Source organism: Schistocerca serialis, chromosome 9 (assembly GCF_023864345.2).
Source record: "Schistocerca serialis cubense isolate TAMUIC-IGC-003099 chromosome 9, iqSchSeri2.2, whole genome shotgun sequence".
NCBI classification, from domain to species: domain Eukaryota; kingdom Metazoa; phylum Arthropoda; class Insecta; order Orthoptera; family Acrididae; genus Schistocerca; species Schistocerca serialis.
The window spans coordinates 285,990,284-286,015,527 of record NC_064646.1 but is presented as its reverse complement, the minus strand read 5'-3'; the positions used below and the strand labels follow the sequence as shown (position 1 = coordinate 286,015,527).

General features: G+C 42.9%; 1 long non-coding RNA gene across 1 annotated transcript in view; it reads left to right on the top strand.

The window, feature by feature from the left end:
- Positions 1 to 25,244, top strand: part of LOC126419239 (uncharacterized) — a 549,653-nt gene that overhangs the window by 272,742 nt on the left and 251,667 nt on the right. Inside the window, exon 2 of the long non-coding RNA XR_007575945.1 lies at positions 5,931 to 6,050. This is a non-coding gene — a long non-coding RNA (uncharacterized LOC126419239). The remainder of the gene's footprint in view (positions 1 to 5,930; positions 6,051 to 25,244) is intronic.

The window sequence follows — 25,244 nt, the reverse complement described above, 5'->3', positions numbered from 1 at the left end:
ACCACCGTCTCCACATCTTACTCGATACAACCAGTACGTAAGGGACCTTCTTCGCCGACATCTTGGCGAAATACAGAGCTACTTTTCCGAAATCGAAATATTTATAACTTTTGGGAAACGAAAGCAATGCCGACGATTATGTCAGTATGTAATTAGTTCTGCCAAGTATAAATATAGATCCCTCTGTCTGTAGGGTAGCTTCCTTTCACGCTTACCGTTTGCGATAGAAACAGTCCATCGGCATGGGAGCAACAAGAAAGAAACGATGTAAAGAGAATGCGAATGTACGCTAATCAATTCTTTTTGATCACTGCATTTGTGCCTACTTTAATTGCTACAACTGCATGCCCAAAAGACAATAAGGAAAGAAGAAATGTGAATGTTGGAATATAAGAACGACTTACTCCATATTAATTTACTCTTTAAAATCCGATATCCATTGCGGCGAAACATTAGTTAATAAAGTGTAGCGGGACAATGTTCAAAACATGACTGAAAATATGTTCACTAAATAGAGATAAGAACATCTATGATTAACATATCATCTAAAGTCGACATACAATTTTAAAATGTTAGAAATAAGGAAATGAAGTAATACAGAATGCTATGCTTGTAACGTACGTTGTTGTTCTACATTGTTTAGCTCTGGTATTTACAGGGTCACAGAGAAAGCATCCTAGGTTTTGAATGGAAACGCCGTAATTGTAATGATCTGCACTACAACAGAAACAAGAAGCATAACTTAAGGAAAAATAATGTAATGTGTGTTTCAGCTCACAATCGACATTGAAGCAGATAGTTCCTGTGACTTAGTATGGGTAGAGGTTATATTCGACAAACGGAATAAATTAATAACTGCCTCCTTTTACCGACACCCGGCCTCAGATGAAACAATTGCTGAACAGTTCAAAGAAAACTTTGAGTCTCAACACAAATAGGTACGCTACTCATACAATTATAGTTGGCAGTGACTTCAATCTACCTTCCGTATGCTGACAAAAATACATTTTCAGATCCTATTGTAGATAGAAAACAACTTCGTAATTGTTCTAAATGCTTTTTTAAAAAAATTATTTTGAACAATTCGCTCACGAGGCCATTCAAATTGTAAATGGTTACGAAAACACACTTAACCTCTTAGCCACAAATAATCCTGAGCATCACGACGGATACAGGGATTAGTGAACACACAGTCGAGAGAGGCTCAATTCCGTAACAAAGAAATTCACGGAAACTAAACGCAAAATATATCTATTTATAAAAGCAGCTAAAAATTCGGTTGACGTCTTTCTAAAAGACAGTCTCCAATCCTTGCAGACTATGTAAGTGAATACCATATGTGGCTTAAGTTAAAAGAAATAGTATCAACAGCACTCGAGAGATTCATACCAAATAAATTAATAAGAGACGGAACTGATCCCCCATGGTACACCAAACACGACAGAAAGCTGCCGCAGGAGCACCGAAAAAGGCGCGTATAATTTAGACGAACTTAGAATCTCCAAGATTGGCGAAGTTTTATTGAGGCTCGAAATTTGGTGCAGATTTCAATGCGATATGCATTTAATAGTATCCATAACGAAATCTCTCTAGAAATGTGGCGGAAAATCGAAAGAGATTCTGGTCTTCTGTTAAATAAACCAGCGGAAAGGCTCAGTAAGTGTGGTGTCACCGCCAGACACCACACTTGCTAGGTGGTAGCTTTTAAATCGGCCGCGGTCCGCTAGTATACGACGGACCCGCGTGTCGCCACTGTCAGTAATTGCAAACCGAGCGCCGCCACACGGCAGGTCTAGAGAGACTTACTAGCACTCGCCCGAGTTGTACAGCCAACGTTGCTAGGAAAGGTTCACTGAGAATTACGGTCTCATTTGCCGAGACGATAGTTAGCATAGCCTTCAGCTAAGTCAGTTGCTACGACCTAGCAAGGCGCCATTTATCCTTTGCTATGTATCTAATGAAGCATGTACAGTAACAAGACGAATGTTCACCAATTGTGGATTAAAGTTAAGTATTCCAGCAGCTACGTACTTTTCTTTATAGCATTCATTACGTATCCTGTTTCAGACCTCACGCCAGCCTGCGTGAGTTTAAGCGCGTGCCTTTCGGTTACCCGTCACTGTGGACTGGCTGTCTTGTCAGTCCACAACAGTAAGTACCTTTACTGCGCGACAGTGATGACGAGGAGGAGGGGGAGACAAGGGCCCAACCCTTAGGAGCAGATAAAATCGAGGCAAATGTCCGGCGTGTCAAATGTTCGCACACCATGAGCTCACAGGCGCCGCTGATTTCTCCGGTACTGTGCCGCACCGGACTCAAACCAGGACCTATAACACGACCGACGGCGCCCTACAAACCGCCGCCACATCCACACTCTACAGAGTCGCGTGCGTAACAGCGACTTTCCTGTGTTGTGTTGCCAGCATCATGAACCGTGGCAAAATACGAAGGGAAGAGAACTTCGTTATTCTGAGTATTGTCCCTGAGGATATGTCTAACGATGGCGATTCGCAGTAGAAAGAAGCACTATTGAGGCATGGGGTGGTCCAGATTAGATTGTAACTGAATCAGTTATTTTTGAAATACCGTAAGTCACGTAATGCAAACATGTGAGAAAACAGGTAAAAATGTTTGCTGAATAAACTATAAACTATTTGTAGGCTGTTTTACCTGTAAGGATTACAACTTGTGGAAAGACATAATGGAAATATGATATGAACATTAATGGCACATTAAGTTTTCATACAGGTAAGTTTAAATCTCTGTGACTTACAGGATTCTTAAAATGGATGAACAACGTCTTAGTATTGTCTTAAAAAAAATTCATACTCTTGGGATGTACTTATTTGTATATCTATTTCACTTGTGCATAAAAAGTAATAAACATTTGCAGTAGCAATAAAATTGACACAACATTCACAAAAAATATTTAATATGTAATGATACAAGGAACATACTACTTAAATGAAAATTAAAATAAAAATTCCCAGTTAATTCTTTGTGAGTGGTGCTCTTCATTAGACAGGTATCTCTCTAGCTTTCTAAGATACTCCGTTTTCTTTATACCAGTTAGAAGGTTACTGGAGTATACCCTTCTTTCCGGCATCATAATTGGTACTGAGATCCCAGTTCAGAAGTCTGAACATGCGACTTAAAAGGCCATTATACAATGGTTAGTCGTAAGTACACCAAGGTGATCTCTCGAGTAACGACATGGTTTCGTTGTGGTATTAGAAATGAGTTTCGCACTTCGAGGCACTGCTCTACCATGAATTCAACAGATAGGGCATTTTTCATGAACAAGGGAAGCCACCAGGATTTATAAGCTACAATATCATTACGTTCTACTATGTTGACTGCGACTCTATTGTTGCTGGATGCATTAGTAATCACTGCCACATACTCCATCACTGTGTTTTCCCGATAATACGAAGAAATGACTTGTCGATGGGAAATACTGGATTGTAGAATGAAATCTGTCGTTGACAAGTGTAAGAAGCATTCTCACTATGGTATTATTCCTGTTTTGGGTAGAACACCCATATAGGAATATGTGCTATTGTTTTATTTTAGAAATATCTTTAGCCTTTTTTCACTGAACTTATCTCGTCAGGTCATTGGGCGATTAGAGAAATTTGTGTGGTCAACGGCTGATACCGACAACACACTCTTGCAGTGCAACACTGTTAACGTCGAGAAACCTCCCAAGTCAGTGACGTACCGAGTTTCAAACCGAAGCAAATACTATATTTACGATCCTCTCATGGACATTGTATACAGGACACTGCGGTTTCTACCCATAATGATGTATCTATCCTTCAGATTTCATTTCGTCACATAAAATGGAATTGTCATAAAGAATGACTGATGGGGTTTCAAAATAACCGATTCAATTTCAGGTTCCCATCGTAGTTCTGGATGACCTGACTGTCGCAACTCATTACCATCAAGGTCATTAACTGTTTCTCCGACTAACAAGCAATCTTTTATCGGCCTTTTGATGGCCGCATTATTCAATTAAACTGTCTCAACATGGTGCCTGAACGGTGGGACCAGGCGGTCTGGAGACGCGCTTTCACGACTGAAGAATTCCTGTACCAGTGAGCAGAGCTCTTACTGTTGGGGTTATTTACAAGATCGTGTATCTTAGGAAAGGGTCGACTGCGCAGAGGACTAGGCTACTTCCCACAGCCAATCGGAGCTGATCTGCACAGTTTTCGGCAGGATGTTTACCTACCTTTAGTTGCCAGACCTTGACCTCTACTAACGGTCAGAACTGCTTTTCTGGAGTATCCATGAGCGGAGACCCACTCAAATTTAACACAAAGCCCTTCATTTCGGCGAAAGTCACTAACTTACGAATTGCGACCAAGAAAAATTGTGGGCAATATCTCTATAGAAGGGCATCGTTACTTTCTACTTTATATCTCTCATTCACCATATCAACTCGCGCAAAATCACAAATGCAATTGTAGTTACAAGTAATTAATGTAGTACTATTATTTCTTCCTTGTTGTTATGCTATAAAACTATCGTTCTATCTATCGCTTGAGCCTTGTCCCACATCTACGCAGGGTCAGCCATCGTTAATGGGATTTGGCATGTTAATGGTTAACAGGTGGCTGGATGCCCTTTCTGCCGCCACCACCGTACCCCCTGGGACGGAATTAGTGTACCCCAACTGTCTGTTTCGAGTGTAATCCATGGAACAGTGCGAATGTGTTCAGATGTCTGCGAGCCGTGTAACTGATCGGAACATGGGAACCAGCCCAGTATTCACCTAGCGGGATGTGGAAAACCGCCTAAAAACCACATCCAGACTGGCCGGCACATTGGCCCTCGTCGTTAATCCGCCGGGCGGATTCGATCTGGGGCCGGCGCGCTTACCCGAGTCCAGGCATTGGCGCGTTAGCGCTCTCAGCTACCCTTGCGGGTCTATGCTATAAAACTATCGTTCATCTGAGATATAGTCGGTAGCGTCGCCAACAACTCTGTCCATATGACCGGCGATCAGAATGGATCTATTTTGGTTTTCATGTAGACAGTCGACAGTATTTATTAACACTAATCTTAGAATTCATTTTCAAGGGGAAGATGTATACGAACATTTAGATGAAATAGAGGCGAACAGATCAGACAACGTGGTGAACGACTAGATAAAACTGTCAAATCGAGATTGCAAAAAAATTTTGTCTTAGACAGTCGACAGTAGACAATCGAAAATCATATAAATCTTTAAAAAGTCTTAAGAAATTTAACATGCAACTTTTATGCATGCATATCACACAAAACCAAAACAGTGCAAGCAGAATGGTTCAATCCTCTTTGGAGATCTAACTGATAAAGTCATTGAAGCACAACTCTAAATAAGTAACAAAAATAAAGAGAGAAAAATTACCACTTTTTGCGAATTATTAAGTCAGTAATACAATGTTACCGATCTTCAGTGATGCAGCCATCGGCGGAAGTTATAGAATAAGAATGCAACTTCGTTTATACCTTAGCTAAAAAAGATTTTTTCTTTCTTTTTTTTACGATTGGTTTCGAAAGTCACCATTTCGAAGTAAAGTGAGAAATGCAGAATGATGCATCCATGATATAAGAATCAATAATGTTCTTCGCCTTCAGCCCATCGTGAAACAAAACAAATTTCATGTAGCCAAATTTGTTGAACCAGTGTTTGGTTTTCCTTACGTGATTTTAATCTTATCATTTTAATCCTTTTCATTGTATAATATACATGGTGTCCCAAAAGGTACTCTGCAAATCAAATTTAGTGTCACGTAACTCGGTTTCTAATTCACTAAGAAAAAAGTACAATTTTTGTGATGCACTCAAGAGTTTTTTTGTGTAAGGTATTATATAAATGTTTTACCTTTTTCAGGTGATAAGAGCAACATAACTGAAAAGTATTTTCTTTGTTGTTGCAGGGTGATAGATGCACCATTAATGAGTCGAAGGAGAGAATCTGCGTGGGAAAAGGTACAGTGTGTGGCTTAGTTTATTGAAACGAAGCCAGACACCCAAGTTCTCAGAAATTTCATAACGAGGTATGGGAAACTATCACCTTCTCGGTTATCCATAAGAAAATCGCACAAGCACTTCATGGAAACAGGTAGAGTGGATTTGAAACACCCTGTAGACAGGCCAAGGAGAGGTGACGAAGATATAGAGATAATTCGATAGGTTCTACAGCATTCAACACATACGTCAGTTTGCTAGGCATCAAAAGAACTGCGAATACCTCGTATCACAGCGCACAAGGTACACCAAAAAGTCTTCATGTGTTTCCGTAGACACTGCAGTTGTTACCGAGGATCAGACCAGATGACCAACATGTATCTGATTTGAAGATATTAATAACGGTAGCTATTGAGAGAGTTGATATTAACAAGTAAAAATGTTTCTGGATTGAATTGGAATAACGACTAGATGTCGTTCGTCTCACAAGGGAAGTGCTTGTACAAAATGATTACAAAATCAGGAAAAAAACTTTTTCATTTGGTGCATCAGACACCCAAATTTTCAACTTTCCTCATTGATTTCAATCAGTGACCACTCGAATCCAGTGTCTGTAATTCCTTTGCATCTTACTTCATACTGGCTGCTGGATCAAAAAACGGTGTTTCTATTTTTGGACATGTCCGAGGCAACACTTGCATATTTAGTTTTTTTCTCTATAAGTTAGTTGCAAATCGAGTTACATGACACGGAAGTTGTAAAGTACCTTTTGAGACACGTCTGTTTCTACACGCTTACTGATCTACACTAAGAACAGAAATAATTTGTTCCAGAGGAGAAAGAGTGATTGAATTAAAGAAAAAGAAAGAAAGAGACGAAATGCAGGCATGTCTGTCTTGGATGTTAGAAATTCATTTCAGTTTTTACTTGCAGAAAATAAGTTTCGTCGTTTTCGATATCCCAGCCACTTCCAGATACAAAGCAGTCTGCTCTGTCATTTCGCGGAACGAGAGAATATGTCTACGAATAGCAGCGGCGAGATTTAACACTATAAGTTAATTGACTAGTAGGGAATGTGGAGAAAACGTGTCGATGTAAGAGACGGCCCAGCACAAATCCAAGATGTCTTCAATCTGGTATGGTTACGTAGCAGTGAGTGCACAAATCCTCTCGAGAGAGAAAAGATGAAAAATACTTACTTTATCTCCTATTGTCAATTCGATAAACGAGCTCTGTGGGAAGTCTTTCTCCCACACTCTGAACAGCCAAAGCAAATCGAAATCAGACGGAAGCTTCACTGCTTTTGCCACCCAAAGCTGGATTCTAAGAATCTGTTATAAACAGTCAAGTAAATTGCTTTTACCAGTGCAGTGTCTTATTAAGAAGTGGCATACCAGACGAGTTGCCAGGTGCTAATGGAAGGGTTGGGTTGTTTGGCGGAAGAGACCAAACAGCGAGGTCATCGGTCTCATCGGATTCGGGAAGGACGGGGAAGGAAGTCGGTCGTGCACTTTCAAAGGAACCATCCCGGCATTTGCCTGCAGCGATTTAGGGAAATCACGGAAAACCTAAATCAGGATGGCCGTACGCGGGATTGAACCGTCGTCCCCCCGAATGCGAGTCCAGTGTGCGCTGATGGAAGGAGGTAGTTGCCGAAGTGATACAGAATGAAACCAACCAGTGTAGTTGTTATATACAACTTGCGTCCACCTAGTACGCAGTTAATCAGAGCTGGCGAAGCGACAGTATAGCCCACTCTCAACAGGCTTCTTGACTTTGCACAATGACAGTTCAGAATTGGTTGTCACGTGACAATCGAATCAGACGTGCTCAGTTGTGGAGAAGTATGGAGATCGTGCTGGTCAGGAGAGTTGCTATAAGTCTTGCAGAGCACGCTGAGTTTCACGGGCAGTGTGTGGGTCAACACAATTCTGTTGGAAGAACACCATCACCTTCTTGCTGCAAGGACGGCGAAAGAACAGGTCTAACGACATTCTACACGTACCGAGCGCTGGTTAGCGTCCCCTCCAGGAACACGAAAGGTGAACGAGACTTATAGCTTATGGCACCCCAAACCATAAGGCCTGGAGTGGGGCACTGTCTCTTGGACGAATGCACTCTACGAGACAGCGCTCACTAGATATACGTTGTACACAACTGTGCAGGCAGAATCTGGATTCGTCACTGGAGATCACTTTGTGCCATTGCATCTTCCAAATGAGAGGTGTGCGTGCCCATAGTTACACTGCTAATTACCGGTTCACATGAGCTCGTGTTGACGCTAGAGATGGGTCATTCGCGAACTAACGGGTCCAAGGGAACGGTTCACCAAGATGAACGGAACGAGCGAGGAACGAATTCTAAGGAAAGATCTTTCGTAGTTCACTTCGGTCGCGGATTTTTACTTATAGTTCCCGGGTACGGGAAAGGGTCGGCCTCGTTCCCGCAACGGCACGTCGGTCGGTCTCGTTCCAGGCTCGGTCCCGTTCCCGTCTGTCTCTGTCTCGCTTGGCCGGACTCTTCCTTCTTCACGTGGCCACTCGTCGCAGTTCCACTGTCGACTCCTCATAGTTAGTTCAGCGTCGAGTTGTTGTTTGTTTCGTTCGCTTTTCACACCCGTCCTAGATCTGTTTCAAATCTTTTTTGATCTCTTGAACTTCTGGTTCTTTTCGTATTGTAATCAGCGTCCACGACCGGTAATTAAAATGTATTTTATAATTACGCGAATTACATAAAAATACGTAGTATGTAATATAGACTTCACTATTTCGATAAACAGCCGTCCGGTGTGGCCGAGCGATTCTGGGCGCTTCAGTCTTAAATCGCGTGACCGCTACGGTCGCAGGTTCAAATCCTGCCTCGGGCATGTATGTGGGTGATGTCCTTAGGTTAGTTAGGTTTAAGTAGTTCTAAGTTCTAGGGGACTGATGACCACAGATGTTAAGTCCCATAGTGCTCAGAGCCATTTGAACGATTTCGATAAACAGCAGGAGAAATACTTGTTAAAAGGCAAGATTATTTGTTACTACACTTGCAAAAGACGTCGGCAAGGCACACACGAGTGGCCATTTTCCGTCTCTTTTTTATCCAAGGTACAAGAGCATGCTTATTGTTATGGAAGGCAGACCGACTTACAACCGGATGAAGCCCACGCTTCGTAATCGAGTGTATGGTGTCACATTTTGTAAAGAGAATATGGTAACTCCTACAATATTGTTTCAGTGGTACAGGATGGCCTACAAAAAATCGGCCCCGAGTACTAGACTGCTCACTGTCGCTTACCAATTGTCATTTATCGTTTCGAAGTTGTTTGCATTAGCTTATTTGTTATTTCTTCACTGCCTAATTATTATATGTTTATCTATTCTGCTCGTAGCGGTCAACAAATCGTACTTAATTGGCAAGCAGTCTGTACTCGCGGACGGTTTTTCATGCGCCACCTTATGTTATTTGACTGAGATCAGCCACATAACGCTACAGTTGGCTAAAGGAAATGTTTTGCAGATTCAAGAAAATTACATGTGTTATGTTGAAATGTGTGTGAAATCTTATGGGACTGAACTGCTAAGGTCATCAGCCCCTAAGCTTACACACTACTTAACCTAAATCATCCTAAGGACAAACACACACACCCATGCCCGATGGAGGACTCCAACCTCGGGCGGGACCAGCCGCACAGTCCATGACTGCATCGCCTGAGACCGCTCGGCTAATCCCGCGCGGCACACTAGTTATGAATGAAAACTCTGTAGTCCAGGGGGGAGGCAAGTGCCCCTCTTGATGCCATCTCTCTTCAGTCACCTGTGCTACTAATTTACAACTTTTCATAAGAACCATATACCAAGCACAATGAACGGCGAACGAGTAAAAACGAACGGTTCCCAAAAAGGAACGATCACCAGAGAACTACACTCCTGGAAATTGAAATAAGAACTACGTGAATTCATTGTCCCAGGAAGGGGAAACTTTATTGACACTTTCCTGGGGTCAGATACATCACATGATCACACTGACAGAACCACAGGCACATAGACACAGGCAACAGAGCATGCACAATGTCGGCACTAGTACAGTGTATATCCACCTTTCGCAACAATGCAGGCTGCTATTCTCCCATGGAGACGATCGTAGAGATGCTGGATGTAGTCCTGTGGAACGGCTTGCCATGCCATTTCCACCTGGCGCCTCAGTTGGAGCAGCGTTCGTGCTGGACGTGCAGACCGCGTGAGACGACGCTTCATCCAGTCCCAAACATGCTCAATGGGGGACAGATCCGGAGATCTTGCTGGTCAGGGTAGTTGACTTACACCTTCTAGAGCACGTTGGGTGGCACGGGATACATGCGGACGTGCATTGTCCTGTTGGAACAGCAAGTTCCCTTGCCGGTCTAGGAATGGTAGAACGATGGGTTCGATGACGGTTTGGATGTACCGTGCACTATTCAGTGTCCGCTCGACGATCACCAGTGGTGTACGGCCAGTGTAGGAGATCGCTCCCCACACCATGATGCCGGGTGTTGGCCCTGTGTGCCTCGTCGTATGCAGTCCTGATTGTGGCGCTCACCTGCACGGCGCCAAACACGCATACGACCATCATTGGCACCAAGGCAGAAGCGACTCTCATCGCTGAAGACGACACGTCTCCATTCGTCCCTCCATTCACGCCTGTCGCGACACCACTGGAGGCGGGCTGCACGATGTTGGGGCGTGAGCGGAAGACGGCCTAACGGTGTGCGGGACCGTAGCCCAGCTTCATGGAGACGGTTGCGAATGGTCCTCGCCGATACCCCAGGAGCAACAGTGTCCCTAATTTGCTGGGAAGTGACGGTGCGGTCCCCTACGGCACTGCGTAGGATCCTACGGTCTTGGCGTGCATCCGTGCGTCGCTGCGGTCCGGTCCCAGGTCGACGGGCACGTGCACCTTCCGCCGACCACTGGCGACAACATCGATGTACTGTGGAGACCTCACGCCCCACGTGTTGAGCAATTCGGCGGTACGTCCACCCGGCCTCCCGCATGTCCACTATACGCCCTCGCTCAAAGTCCGTCAACTGCACATAAGGTTCACGTCCACGCTATCGCGACATGCTACCAGTGTTAAAGACTGCGATGGAGCTCCGTATGCCACGGCAAACTGGCTGACACTGACGGCGGCGGTGCACAAATGCTGCGCAGCTAGCGCCATTCGACGGCCAACACCGCGGTTCCTGGTGTGTCCGCTGTGCCGTGCGTGTGATCATTGCTTGTACAGCCCTCTCGCAGTGTCCGGAGCAAGTATGGTGGGTCTGACACACCGGTGTCAATGTGTTCTTTTTTCCATTTCCAGGAGTGTAGTTCCCAAGGATGAACGACTTGGCCCATCTCTAGTTGACACATCTGTGCTCACAAGCCATCTTTGCTGTGTTATGGTAGCTGTAGGAACTGCCACTGCTGCCCTTACAATACGACGATTCTGGCGTGCGGCTGTGCTGCATGGACATCCAGAATCTAGTCTACAGGTGTGATGATGTTCACGTGACTGCTGATACGAGCATCGTTGGACAACTAACGCAGAACGTCCAACATATGTGGCTATTCTCTGAAAGAACCATCTCAAACTCAGAAGGCTGCTATTTGATCGCTTTCAAACTCGCTCAGTTGGCTCTTGGAAGCGCAATTGTGTCCTCGTGGCATGGTTGTCTGCTTGCTTCAAACGTCTGCCTTCTAGCTGTGAGAATTCCCTATTAAAGGATAGACGCAGATGGCACTCTGGTAGCTATGCCACCGTGCTCTCTGTTGGCGGAAGACGCTGAAATCATCATCAGTACACGTACCATCCCCTTGGCGGCGTATGCCGTCATCAGTTCAAAATAGACGTCATCTTTCCAGATGTACTAATTTTTTTCCGGAAGTATGTATGTGGTCAAACAAGTTGTACCTATTTCACCGTTTTGAATCGTAGAGCTCTCTTTGTCGCACTGTGAATCACAGGAAAGAAACTGAAGCTATTTCTGTACTTAGATCAAATGTTAAATAGAATAACGGAAATATTTTCATAGAATATGTCTCGTGTTAGCAATCTGACATTCCGTGAGTCAGTTTGACAATCATGTAACTATCTTTTCTCGGTCCTCCATTCTAATGACTGCAGTATTCCTTCATTTATCTATCAATGCTTGTCCGTTGACAGGTGTCTGATACCACCCAGTTCTTACTCTTCAGTTTAAAGAAATTTCATTCCATTGCACTCGTGTTTAGTCATCTTCAACATATTCAAACGCATTTTTGTTCCATCGAGATTTGGCTTTGAGCATCCAAACTCGTGTAACGATAATTCTTATCGGCATCCTAGGGTTCACAGGGAGTTTGTGGTCGTTTCTGTACCGATTGCGTTGCGATCTGTTAAGCAAGCAGTTTTCCTAACTCAGTTGTACTGGGAAGAAGAAAGCCTCTACGGGCATCTTCAAGTTGTAGCTCGTACATTGTAATTACTAACGGCGAGATATGCCGATGTGTATTGCTCGATGTCGGTAGACATTAAAAGACGGAGAACCTTGGGAAAATTGCTAACGCCGTAAGTAAAAGAGACGTAATAGAACTGAGACTAAACATACCTCAGAAACTACATGGAAAGTCTTGTTCCAAGTAAGTGACGAAACGTGAAACAAATACATCAATGAGCAATTGAATTGCAGATGCCGACTGTGTACGACAGAAAGATCCGTATAGGCGGACAGAATACATCAGCGTGGCAGGTAACCGTAATGTCATCAGACCTTCTACTGCTCATCGGAATGGGAGTAAAGCGTGGGAGAGGCAGATACGAGATCTCACCACGTTCGACAGGGACGAAATCAGCTGCACCACGTGCACGGTAGCCCCACATCGTCACTCTTGCTGGCTCTTTTCCTCATACATCCTAATGACAAGTCTGTTTAAAAGTACCTCTGGCCGGCCGGTGTGGACAAGCGGTTCTAGGCGCTTCAGTCTGGAACCGCGCGACCGTTACGGTCGCAGGTTCGAATCCTGCCTCGGGCATGGATGTGTGTGATGTTCTTAGGTTAGTTAGGTTTAAGTAATTCTAAGTTCTAGGGGACTGATGACTTCAGATGTCAAGTCCCATAGTGCTCAGAGCCATTTGAACAATTTTTTTTCGAATACGTCTGTTCTAACAATACCATAACCGCCACAGTCAGTGGTAAATAACTCAGCTGATAGAGGGCGTCGTCGGCCTTCTCGAACTGAAACAGCACAAAATATAAGAATGTTGGAGACAGCTTGTAGTTATTAATTAACGAATAGACTTTTCAGTTGCTAATATGATCATTATTTTTCTAGACAAAATTAAATATTGGGAGTTGCAACCTCTGTTGATTCATTTGATATATAGTTGCAGAAGAACAGCAGTCTCTAAACATTCTGAAACTGAGAGGTTGTTAGCAGTCATACCAATCAGAAGCAACTTCTCATAGGAGGCGCAGAAGTAAGAATCGAACTGCTCTGCTAATAACATGCCACAACGCACACCGCTTACAACTTGTTCTTGACAGAGCAATCGTATTTCGTACGGAAAGGCTACGTGCTGCTAAAAATCTTACTCTTAGCCAAATAGTCGACAAACGTAGAAAATGAGAGAGAGAAACTCAGATTTATAGATGTGAAAGCATCTGGTGAAGGCAATTGTGGAAAACTACGGTTCTTTCTTGAAAAAGATATTTTTGCGAATAAAACCGGATAATATATTTCTTTATTTATAATGGCTTTTAGGCTACTGTTTTCATCAGATCAAAACTTAAAACTTGCAGATCAATGTTCAGTTTCAATGTTTAAATGGGGCATTAACGGTTACGACCCGTTCAGACGTAGATTATATTCGAGGTGATGAAGCATGTTGTTTTGTAAGTTCTAAGAAATATATTAAGCTATCTATGCTGCTTCATTCGCAAAATTCTGCAATCACTTTTAGAAAAATGTTTTCTTTATTAATATAAAGGCAAATTATCTTCACTCCAGACAAAGTTATAAAAACCACACATGAAATTTCCTGGCCGATTAAAACAGTGACCGGCCTGAGATTCGCACGTGGGACCTTTGCCTTTTGTAGGCAAGTGTTCTAGCGATTTTTGTTGTTGATCTCATTTTGTTCTATATTGTTCGTTGAATTTCTCCGTGACGGACATACGATGACACCCGTTCAGGTTCTTCGTTGTTCTGTTCACTCAGTTGTTTTTTTTTATTATGAGGGTAGCTAACCCTCTGACCGAACACGCTGAGCTACCGTGCCAGCGCCAACTGAGCAACCCAAGGACGACAAATGATGGCTTCTCACAGCTATCTTGTCTCCCATATTCCAAACTTCACAGAGGGTCTCCTGCGAAACTAGCAAGGCTAGCACTCCTGGAAGAAAGGCTATTGCGGAAACATGGCATAGCCACAACCATGGGCTGTGCAGTTGTGCTTAGGTAGATCAATCGGTAAAGCACTTGCCTGCGAAAGGCAAAGGTTACGAGTTCGATTCTCGCTCCAGCGCACAGTTTTAATGTGCCAGGAGGTATCGTTTCAGCGCACACTCCGCAGCAGAATGAAAATTTCATTCTAATAAAAACCATGTTGAGATTCAAAAGAAACCTTTGCTTTAAGTGAGCATTTTAAGAATGAAGTAAGAGTGAGTAGCAAAAAGGTAAACAGAGACAAAGTGGTGCGAAAATGACGCAGAAGTTTAAGAGCTACATACACAAAATGCTTGAAATACATAAACTGGGTTACTGGCAGATGGCCTGCTAATAATTGGTGATAAAGAAGATGCCATGCTGTTAACATTTATTTCATAACTAGAGAACACGATATTAACATTTGAATCGATAAGACTAAGTCATCTACGGAGACTCCTTCAGGAAAGTGTAATACAAGCGTTGCCATTTACTTTGTATATGAACGCCTTAGCGAATATTAATAGTCGTTATCTCAGGATTTCTCTGATGGTACTATTGTCTATGAGGAAATTTCATCATGTATATTTGCATTATGTACAGTTTGATACAAAATATCAGCCAGGTGCAGAGACAAGTAAGTAACTCCTAATGTAGAAAATAGCGCAGTTGTGGCATTAACGAAACGTAAAAGTGTGATGTTCTTTGATTACAGGAGTAATGAGTCGTATCACTACTGATGTCACTGATTCAATCGAAAAGCTGGAGAATAATAATTTGTAGAGATATGAAGTGGAAATATCAGGCTCAACGGCACATAAAGCAAATTACAGTCTACGAGTTGTCCGCGGGATACTGAGAAATTACTCTTCATCTGCTAAAGTAATTACATACAAAATACTTTTAAGGTTCATACTTGAAAACTACTCAAGTGTTTGGGACACGTATCAAGCTTATCATGGGACATCCGGATTGTAGAAAGAAAGATTGTGTGAAAGGCCACAGGAAGGAAGATTATCAGTCAACGAGGTCATTAGAGACAGTCAAAAGATACGGCCATTAGTGTCACATATTTTGATACCCGCAAACTCACTAATCAAAAGCTATAAGGTACTACTCATTGGTCTAGAATCATGATACCTGGCCAGATGCAAGGTCTAGAAGTATACAAATGAACGAAAAAAACTGAAGATTGTGGAAATTTATAATTATGTTCCACGAAAAATTATTTATTTTGTCATTTACTATTACATTCTCGAAAGTCTTGGGCCAGCGCAGGATAGCCGTACGGTCTTAGGCGCCTTGTGACGGTTCGCGCGGCTCGCCCCGTCGAAGGTTAGAGTCCTCTCTCGGGCATGGGTGTGTGTGTTGTCCTTAGAGTAAGTTAGTTTAAGTAAGAGTAAGTAGTGTGTAAGCTTTGGGACCGATGATCCCATAAAACTTACCACAAATTTCCATTTCGAAAGTCTTGGAATTCTGAGGAATGATATCGTGTCAGTATGGATGTCGATAATAGACAAAAGTTGTCGTAATTAGAAGCACGATTCCCGGGATGGACGACTGCCTATATACATAATTGATTTTCTACGCAACCCAAAGAGAGCTAGTCCTACTTGCACTGGCCAATTTTTTGATGAAACGGGTGATAGTGGGTGAAACCCGGTGCCGCCGCAACCCCTACTATACTAATTTCTAGTTGGGCCAACGTATACACTGAATTAAGCGATTCCATTCAGTCCATCGCCTAACGTCTTGAGACTCTGCGGAGCTGTTTGCAACTCATCCCAGGTGATAAAAAATTTTGTGGTAGCACCTCTGCTATTTTCTCCGACCAAATATTGGTGATGAAAATTTGTTTTGCCCCACAGGATTAGAAGTCCCCCCCCCCCCCCCCCCCAACCTCGAAACGGTTCGGTTCGGCCCGGCCCTCTTCTATCTCCCGCCCCCCCCCCCCCCCCACCAGCCACCCCATTCCCACGTCCCCTACGAATAGGGTCTTATTCTCATCCTCAGCTCCAAAGCCAAATATCGACTCCGACACAAATCACACACTGAGTATCGAATCAGCATCAGGCGACATTGTAAGTCCTCATGAATTACGACAATTCATCAAGCTTTTCACCTCTCTCTGTCGATTTGTACTAATTCACATACTTGTAAACTCACTGAATGATCACCTAGAGGGTGAATTAGGAAGAATGATACCACAGGTGTTGAGTTTCTCATGTTTGTATTTTGGTCATTGTTTCCAACAGATGAATAATTTACTACAATTTAAATCAAATTTTCAAAATCCAGCCACCAATTCTCTTACAACACAACATACAAAATTATAGGTAGATCTTAGCAAGACGACTTTCAGTACTCCAGTAAGTCACCGATTTGTATCTTAAGCATACATTTTTTTCTGTAGACTTCACATGTCATCCATCTTTTTTGTTGGGAGACGCAGTTGTTGAAATAACATGGTCGCTGCTGCCAACCTACTGGTTAGAAAATGTTAGACCAGGTGATATCTGACGAACGAAATGAGCAAGGGATAAAGTTAAGCCTTTTAACCGAAAGAGACTCATCATGGTTCGTGTAGAAACAATAGCCGTTGTTTTCACCAATATCTGATCCATCATTTATTCACAACTGATTTTTCAAACAATATTTCCCCTTTAGTTACATATTCCAACCATATGTTGTTCTAATACAACGCCGGCCTGTGTGGCCGTGCGGTTCTGGGCGCTTCAGTCTGGTACCGCGTGACCGCTGCGGTCGCCGGTTCGAGTCCTGCCTCGGGCATGGATGTGTGTGATGTCCTTAGGTTGGTTAGGTTTAAGTAGTTCTAAGTTCTAGGGGACTGATGACCACAGATGTTAAGTCCCATAGTACTCAGAGCCATTTGAGCCATTTGAGTCTAATACAACGCTGGGGAGCCTATATGTGGACACTTTACTTTGGAGAACGTGTAGGTAGTTTTAAAAATTCACAGTTTTTAGGGTACTAGTAGTCTAGAAAAAAATGAATGACTGTCTACCTGTGTCATGTCAAGTCAATATGGAAAAATTAATCAAAGACTTTTCATATTTTTTTTAGTTTCATCTCAATTTACTTGGTAACAATTTTAGGTTTAGGTGTAAAATCGGAAAATGAAGGTAAATAAAATGTGAAGCAACCCAGTAAGTGGTATTACTTTCTGTGACTTTTATTTCTGTCAATAATATTTATTACGCGCGGCTGTGCTTGAGAATGTATTGAGATTACGTAACAGGAGCACGTGTGTTTCTGAGTTGGTCCGTGTAACGTCGCCCGACTGTCAGAAAGTCGCGCGGAGACCAAAGGAAAGCTGAGACAAAGACCACGAATGTGTGAGCTGCACGTGCGCCGATATGCGCTTTGTGGTCGTGTCTCGTATTCGCGGTTCATTCTAAGGTCAGTAATTTTATTACACTCGTTCTGGCTGCGGGTGAAGACGCCGTTACCTTAAACCTGCTTGTGAAACCCGAGGGACAGGTAAGTACCACACGTTACGTCAACCACGTACGACGCTGGGAAATCACGGTTCATTTTTACCGTACGTTAACTATTACATCAATCTCGATTATTCCGCACGGCTGCGAGGTAGATTTAGTTGTGTTATTTGTGTACTGTCTTAAATTAAAGTTGTTAAAATCCTTTTAGGGCAGAGTTATTTTGTAAATGATCTTCATGTGCAGTGCATCCCATGTGCCTCTGCGATCAGATTTCCATTTGCTTCGTACGTATCGATGTACTGTACTTACCCTTGACACTATACCATTTTTTTTTGTCTAGGAAGTGATAAGTAGAGCAGACGAATACTGGATGCCTCCTTGTATAGTTTTCGCAGATTATGAAATGGCGTTTGCTTCAGTTAGCAATCCTGCTGCCATGCAAGACTTAGCTGAGAAAAGGTTGAAGGCGGCCTGCAGTAACGTCTTGTACCATATATACGAAATATTACAGCGTTTCTCACTATCAGGGAACCAACTCAAGCGTTTCAAATTCAGAAAGGAGTGAAACAAGATTATCCAATCTCTCTCAACCGGTTTTATGCTTCGTTGGCGTAGCACTGTCAGAATTAAACTAGGAAGAAGAGCCTTAACAACCGAGATTTTCATATGACATTGTGTTGTTTGTGATTGATTTCGAAGCACTACAGATGTTGGTATCGTATCTCGCCTCAGAAGGTCAGACTGTGGGACAGAATATAAACATTTCCAAGACGAAAGTCTTGTTTTCTCTCTATACAATACAACAGTAAAGCAAGTTGTGTAGAAATACTGTATTAAAATTTAATTACAAATTCGTTTCATGTACGCGAATTTTAAATCTATATTTAAGTTGTAATACAGGAAAGCGATAAAAATATGTTATTCGCCAAAGTACATAGGTCAATCATACGCTAATATCTGTTTACAGATGTCGACGTAAATGTTTCCAGAGATTGTCAGTTGCTGATAAGGAACTACCATCGACATAAAACAACAATATGCCCAGCAAAGATGTACAGGATCAGCACTTCAGTCTCAAATTCTTCCCTTTATACCAGCAGTAAGGAAACAACGCCCAAATAATGTGACTTCTGGGGAGAAAATTGTAAGTAGGCTGTTTAGGTTTTTATGTTGATAACGCCACGTAGCGCTCTATATGAAAATCACTGACTGTGCTGTGTGAAGTCTGCGGCTGGTTTGCATTGTTGGAATATTCGCTATTGTAGTGATGGGCAGTTGGATGTGAACAGCGCGTAGCGTTGCGTAGTTGGAGGAGAGCCGCCAGCAGTGGTGGATGTGGGGAGTGAGATGGCGGAATTTTGAGAGCGGATGATCTGGACGTGTGTCCATCAGAGAGAGTAAATTTATAAGACTGGATGTGATGAACTCATATATATATATATATATATATATATATATATATATATATATATATATACTCCTGGAAATTGAAATAAGAACACCGTGAATTCATTGTCCCAGGAAGGGGAAACTTTATTGACACTTTCCTGGGGTCAGATACATCACATGATCACACTGACAGAACCACAGGCATATAGACACAGGCAACAGAGCATGCACAATGTCGGCACTAGTACAGTGTATATCCACCTTTCGCAGCAATGCAGGCTGCTATTCTCCCATGGAGACGATCGTAGAGATGCTGGATGTAGTCCTGTGGAACGGCTTGCCATGCCATTTCCACCTGGCGCCTCAGTTGGACCAGCGTTCGTGCTGGACGTGCAGACAGCGTGAGACGACGCTTCATCCAGTCCCAAACATGCTCAATGGGGGACAGATCCGGAGATCTTGCTGGCCAGGGTACTTGACTTACACCTTCTAGAGCACGTTGGGTGGCACGGGATACATGCGGACGTGCATTGTCCTGTTGGAACAGCAAGTTCCCTTGCCGGTCTAGGAATGGTAGAACGATGGGTTCGATGACGGTTTGGATGTACCGTGCACTATTCAGTGTCCGCTCGACGATCACCAGTGGTGTACGGCCAGTGTAGGAGATCGCTCCCCACACCATGATGCCGGGTGTTGGCCCTGTGTGCCTCGGTCGTATGCAGTCCTGATTGTGGCGCTCACCTGCACGGCGCCAAACACGCATACGATCATCATTGGCACCAAGGCAAAAGCGACTCTCATCGCTGAAGACGACACGTCTCCATTCGTCCCTCCATTCACGCCTGTCGCGACACCACTGGAGGCGGGCTGCACGATGTTGGGGCGTGAGCGGAAGACGGCCTAACGGTGTGCGGGACCGTAGCCCAGCTTCATGGAGACGGTTGCGAATGGTCCTCGCCGATACCCCAGGAGCAACAGTGTCCCTAATTTTCTGGGAAGTGGCGGTGCGGTCCCCTACGGCACTGCGTAGGATCCTACGGTCTTGGCGTGCATCCGTGCGTCGCTGCGGTCCGGTCCCAGGTCGACGGGCACGTGCACCTTCCGCCGACCACTGGCGACAACATCGATGCACTGTGGAGACCTCACGCCCCACGTGTTGAGCAATTCGGCGGTACGTCCACCCGGCCTCCCGCATGCCCACTATACGCCCTCGCTCAAAGTCCGTCAACTGCACATACGGTTCACGTCCACGCTGTCGCGGCATGCTACCAGTGTTAAAGACTGCGATGGAGCTCCGTATGCCACGGCAAACTGGCTGACACTGACGGCGGCGGTGCACAAATGCTGCGCAGCTAGCGCCATTCGACGGCCAACACCGCGGTTCCTGGTGTGTCCGCTGTGCCGTGCGTGTGATCATTGCTTGTACAGCCCTCTCGCAGTGTCCGGAGCAAGTATGGTGGGTCTGACACACCGGTGTCAATGTGTTCTTTTTTCCATTTCCAGGAGTGTATATATATATATATATATATATATATATATATATATATATATATATATATATATAATGACTTTTGAACATTATTAAGGTAAATACATTGTTTGTTCTCTATCAAAATCTTTCATTTGCTAACTATGCCTATCTAGTTAGTGCCTTCAGTAGTTAGAATCTTTTATTCAGCTGGCAGTATTGGCGCACGCTGTATTGCAGTAGTTTGAGTAACGAAGATTTTTGCGAGGTAAGTGATTCATGAAAGGTATAGTTTATTGTTAGTTAGGGCCATTCTTTTGTAGGGATTACTGAAAGTCAGACTGCGTTGCGCTAAAAATATTGTGTGTCAGTTTAGTGTTGATCAGAATAAATAAAGAGAGAACTGCCTCAGTACGTTCAGTTCTGCTCAGCTGTTAGAAATAACAAATAACCTAAGAGGTTTATCAGCACAGTAATTCATTAATTTTTCTAAGGGGATGTTAAAAAATGTTCAAATGTCTGTGAATTCCTAAGGGAGCGAACTGCTGAGGTCCTCGGTCCTTAGACTTACTCACTACTTAACCTTCACGCGCTCGCGCGGGCCGTGAAGTGACAGCCTTTTTGCAATTTCGTGCCATACTTACTCCACAAAGGTAACGGGGCGGCGGGAGGGACATGTATTCTCTAGTTGCACCTTTTCCCGACAGATGCTGCTCAAAGTTCGTCCAAGTCGCACATATCTGCCTCTCAAGACAAGTTCAAATAGGTCCGAACACGTTCGGCGGTAAGTTTACCGCCTTGCGAGCGCTTACGAGACTTTGTTCTACTCGTCTACTTCGGAATGTAAGTATTTCTTTTTGTAATTCCCCTATAATTCCTCAATTTTATAGACTCTTCCAATTCTCTAGTGAATGTGCATTACTTTCTCTAAATTTTGCCATTCACAAATTCTGTTTTTCTTTCTACTTTAGCACTTCGTCATTCTAAGAAATTTCTGTTGGCAAAAGTGACAATTATTTTTATTTTTTAAAGGGAACGACGAAACCTTACGTCTGATGACATACATAGAATCTTGGCTGAATTGGAGAGAGAGGAAGCAGAAGGGGAAAGGCCATGAGGAATCCCTAGAAGAGGACGTTTCCGATGACCCAGATTATGAACAATAAGGGATTGAAGATGATATACATCAAAGTGAGTCGGAAATTGATTTGGAAAACGGGGAAGAAAATGACATAGATCAACAGGAGCTACCACAAATGACATTAGATTTTATATAGGTAAGGACATGGAAACTATTTGGGCTAGTAGTGCCAATATTACCAGCACAAAATCAAAGTCAAAAAATATAATCAAAACTCTACCAGGTCCTAGAGGAAAAGCCAGACAATGTGAAGCTCGACTGGAAAGTTTTCAGTGTATAATAACTCCCGAAATGGTAGAAGGGATCGTAAGGTACACGATTATTTATATTGAAAGGAAAAAATTGGCATGTCAAGCACTGGCAGAAGGAAGCAGTAACTCTGCAGTACGTGAGAGGGACTGTAAGCCGACAACAACCGACGATGTTCATTCATCCAGTACATGTCTCAAAAACCAGCCAAATACGGGTTAAAAATGTATGCATTGTGTGATGCACGCACTTTTTATACATATAATTTAGAAGTGTACTGCGGAAAACAGATGCCAGGCCCTAACGTACTCTCCAACAAACCATACGACTTGGTCGCTAGATTGGTTGAATGCACAGAAGGAACAAATAGAAATCTAACAATATAATTATTTTTCAAGTTACTCGTTGGCTGAATCCCTTTTTAGCAAAGGCCTCACTTTTTCAGGTACAATGAGAAAAAATAAAAAAGAAATTCCCCAGAATTTGTGACAGTAAATGGAAATGAAGTGGCAGGAGACTACATATTCGGTTGTCAAGATGACAAAACTTTGATTTCTATGATTACAAAAAAAAAAGGAAAGCTGTAGTAGTGCTCTCGACAATGCATAATACCGACATCATTGATGAAGATACCAAAAAACCTGTACAAATCACAGACTATAATTCAGCCAAAGGTGGAGTTGATACTGTAGACCTCATGTGCTCCAGAATTTCAACATCAAGAAGAACACAAAGGTGGCCTGCATGTATATTTTTCCGCTTATTTGACTTGGCAGGAATAAATTCGTTACGCATTTTTCAATTCAACACAGGTAATATGAAAGAAAAAACGAGAAGACAATTCTTACATGCGTTATCTTTGGACCTGAAAGAAAGAGCTAAATTGAAGCATTTACCAAAAGATTTGTTAGTATTTTTGGAAAATTACAGATAGAGAGACGTAGTTTATCCAGCTGTATCAACCCCTACAAGGAGAGCAATATGTTATTTGTGTGACTCAGAAAAGAATATAAAAACAAAGCGAGAATGCGGTGAATGTGGAAGAAACCTCTGTCTACGACATACAACCACTACAGTTATGTGCAATAATTGTTGTCAGCGTCAAAACGAAAATGAAATGGATACAGACTGATCAGCATTTTTCATCTGACAGAAATGTTTGTGACTTTTTCAATCAGAAATTCTTTTTTCAAAGCAAAATTAGCTTTTCTTGTGACGAGTTAAGACAGTGAATAATTCTAGTCTTAAGTATTACGTTATATAGTCCCAAAACATTACAATTAAAAAAATGTTCTTATATTTCATTTGGGTATTTGGCTTCCATTTTGTATTCCATTGCATATTTTATTATTAAATAAATAATTTTGATTACAAATGTGTTTGCAACATTGTGTGAGATATCCTATGCCGATATTTTATGGAAATATGACCTTTAAAAACGGAAAACCTCAAGAGATTGATGAAAACTTTCGGGCGGTCGGCCGACCGCCCGCGCGAGCGCTCGAGTGACTATTTCTAGCGCGAGCGCATGAAGGTTAAACTAAGTTATGCTAAGAAAAAAAAACACACACACACGCCCATACCCGACGGAGGAGTCGAACCTCATGCGGAAGGGGCCGATGGGAGAAGAAAGTATCTGAAAGTGTAGTTTGGAACAGTGATTAACAAAGTAAACAGCATTGTTTAATAAGTAATTAACGTGAGGTTAATTCTACCATGATACAAATCAAGGCATTAAAAAGGAAACTAATTTCCATTATATTGTCTATTTTGATAGACTACTTATTGTTTGATTATGAACATTTATACAAATAATAAAAATTTGTATGAACACTTCGAATTGATTAAAAAGAATATTTTGCTTGAAAATATACTACTTTTTTGTTAACCGATATTTATGATAAAATGCTTGTTGTTACATAAAGAAATGGATATTTCAGTCTTTTCCATTACCATTTTCTATAATTTGCCTTTATTTTATGCTTCAGCTTCCGGTATGAGAGTGTATTCTATCTGATGAGCATGTGGGAGTTACTATGAGGTTTGGGAATAATACTATTCAACATTATATAGCTTTTTCAATACGTCTCAAAACTACTGTTGAGCAATATGTCCGCCTTTTTCTCTCAACACGGTTGTCGGTAGGGACACGACCGGAGGAGGGAGTGTTATGGTCTGGCGAGTGTTTTCGTGGCATTCCCTAGGTGATATCGTCATTCTGGAAGGCACGATGGACCAACATGGTTATGCATCTGTCCTTGGGAACCATGTCCGTCTCTATATGTAGTTTGTTTCTTCCTCGAAACGGCGGCATGTACCAGCAGGACACAGATCGCTTTGTACGTGCGTACTGAGAGCACTGAGATGAGTTTACCGTTCTCTCCTAGCACCAGACTTCCCGGATTTGAACCCAATCGAGAACCTGTGAGATCACCTCTACCGGGCTGTTGACGCTATCGATCCTCAACTGAGAAACATGGGGCAGATGGCCTCGTCTGTGGGTTCAGCATAACTCCACATCCCTGTCGATACCTTCTAGAACCTCGCTGGCTCTTTTACGGTACGTCCGCGCAGTAAAATGTGGTTTCTCAGGCTTTCCATAGGTGGACACATTGATGTCACTGAACCGTGCAAATAACTCCGCACCGCTCCCTGTATTACAGGCATTTGACACTATTGATACGATCTGTCCGTTGGCTGAGGAGGTTTAGGTCGGTGACCCTCTTGGTACTATTCCTGTGGATAAGATACGTGTCAGCATAGAGTTTCACCCTCACCTTCGTCATCAACAATACACACAGCACACCCATCACGAGTTCAAAACAGCCCTTTTCACTGAAAAGTTGCATAACACTTGACATGAAAGTCACTGAAGTGTTCCCACACTGCAGTGAGTATGTCTTGAGTTACAGCTACCACAGTTGCTGTTACGCGATGTCTCAGGTTCATCCATTGTTGTTAGTAACGGAGTCTCTTATAAACCCCCACGAGATAATCACATAGACTCAGGTCTGAGGTCCGGCGATCTTGGTCAGTAATGTAAGGGTGGGTCATTTGGAACAGTTCGACCGATCCATCATTTAGTAATTCTTTGATTTAAAGATTCCCGTACTTCCAGATGCCAGTGTGGAGGTGCCCCATCCTGTTGGCAAACGAAGTCGTTCGAAT